This window comes from Ixodes scapularis, unplaced genomic scaffold (assembly GCF_016920785.2).
Source record: "Ixodes scapularis isolate PalLabHiFi unplaced genomic scaffold, ASM1692078v2 ptg001063l_1___fragment_4___debris__unscaffolded, whole genome shotgun sequence".
Lineage (NCBI taxonomy): Eukaryota > Metazoa > Arthropoda > Arachnida > Ixodida > Ixodidae > Ixodes > Ixodes scapularis.
Window position 1 is genome coordinate 9,401 of NW_024610093.1, and position 2,350 is coordinate 11,750.

The following is a 2,350-nucleotide window of genomic DNA, read 5'->3' on the forward strand; positions in this document are numbered from 1 at the left end:
TACTGGCATGTCGGCGTGAAGCAAAACGTCATCCCCAAAACCGCATTTGTAACTCACAGTGGTCATTACGAATGGCTGGTCATGCCTTTTGGTCTCAAGAACGCTCCAGCGACATTTCAACGCGTCGTCAAATGCATTTTTGAAAAACACAAGCTCAAAAATGTCCTAAACTATTTTGACGACATCATCATCCACTCTGGGACGCTGGGCGAGCACATAAAGCAACTTGACGCAGTTCTGACTGCTCTACGGGCTGAGAACGTGAAACTCAAGCTCAGGAAGTGCCAGTTGGTTTGCAAAACAATCGACTTTCCTGGACACACTCTCAGCCAGGGTAGCATCCTGCCAAAAAATGAAAACGTAGAAGCTATACTGAAATATCCTCGCCAGAAACATCATCAAGGACGTGCAGAGATTTCTAGGCGCCACAAACGTCTACCGCCGTTGTGTGCACCAGTTCACAAACATCACGCTCTCACTAACCAATCTCTTGAAGAAGGGTGCAGAGTGGGAATGAAAAACCTCGTGTGAGACTTCGTTCACTAAACTCAAGCATAAAATATCCAAAAGACTCATCCTTGCGATATTCGACCCAGGAAAGCTGTGCACCCTCTTCTGTGACGCATCACAAGAAGGAATTGGAGCTGCCCTGAAACAAACTGATGGTGATGGTATCAAGCACCCGGTTGCCTATTATTCCCGGAAGCTGCTGAATCATGAGCGCAACTACTCCATCACTGAGCTGGAATGCCTCGCGGTTGTGGATGCCGTCGACAAGTGGCACTGCTATCTGCATGGTCACCAGTTTACTGTGATTACGGATCACGCTGCCCTCAAGTGGCTAAAGACTATCAAGAAACCTTCCGGACGTCTATTTAGACGGTCCCTAAGGCTTCCCATGTACGCCTACACCATCAAACGCTTAAAAGGCACCGACAACGTAGAAGCAGATTCCCTCTCAAGATCACCCATCGTCGGCTTCACTGATATCGAGGATATTCGACACGCTCAACCTGATCTACCACCAGATCACTTAAACTGCGGCAAGGAAAACGGCATCTTCGTCATGAGAAGAAAAGGACTACGGAAAGTCTTCGTTCCGCACTCGCTTCGCCAACAAGCCATCAAAAAAGCCCACGAAGACTACGGCCATGTCGGCGTAAAGAAGATGCTAGGTCTACTGTCTCCACAGTACTACTGGCCCGACATCATAAAAGACGTCTCCGCTTACCTCAAGCATTGCGACATTTGCCAGAAATGCAAGAATTCCAAGCAAAAGAGGTTCGGACTCCTCGAATCTTTCCCGCCGGCCGAGGTGCCCTTTGACTTGCTCGCAATGGACACCGTTGGAGGACTAGCCGGATACAACTCCGCCAAACACTTCATCCACGTCGCCGTCGACCACACAACCCGCTACGTACGGGCATTCGCACACAAAAGCGAAACGTCAGACGCGTATGTGTCATGCCTCCAGCAAATCCTCACCACCGGAAGTCCGAAGAAATTCTTTTCCGATCGCGGATCTGGCTTTATTGGCAACAAATTCAAAAGGTTCATGAAAAATCATGGAATTCATCACGTCATGACGTCTACTCAACGCCCACAATGCAATGGCATGAATGAGGGAACAAATCAAACGATCGTCACAAGACTCAAATTCAAGATTAATGAGCTTCCAAAAACACCGTGGCCAAAGCTTCTTCGAGAAGTCCGTCGAGGAATACAACACGCCTCACGAAGTAACCGGATTTTCGCCAGCTTTTGTTATGTTCGGTTCCCAGCCCTACGCCTTGGTCGTTGAGAATCCCGTCTCCACTTTGGAAAAAGCAAAAAAACAAGCCGTTAAAAATTCGTAAAGGCATAACCTAAAAAACAAAATCATCTACGACAAAAAGTTCGTTGCAAACGACCTTCTTCCGGACCGGGTGAGCTGGTTCTTCTTGAAATTTCCTGGCATCCTAACAAGAGGAAGCTGGCTCCCGTTTTCGGGGGGCCTTACACGATTCTCCGAAAAGCGTCTGCTGTCAACTACGAGATCGACCGTGCTGTGCGCACACTAAACAGACAGACAGATATTGTGCACGCCAGCAAGCTCCGGCGATGCCGCCTCCCCTCTGACTTCCAACTGGTAGGGGGAGGACCTTCCATGCAGCGAGTTATGCGACGAATAACTGACGAACGGCGCCTGACGGCACGCTCGCTTGGCACGTGACGCCGCAGCAACTGTGCTGATGCCCCGCACAGAGCAAAAGCCGCCGGGTAAAATTCGTCGATTTTTCGCGAAACGAAGTCAGACAATTTGCTGTTTAAATGTCTGCTCTGTATGCCGAAACTCAAGCTGCAGAGTACA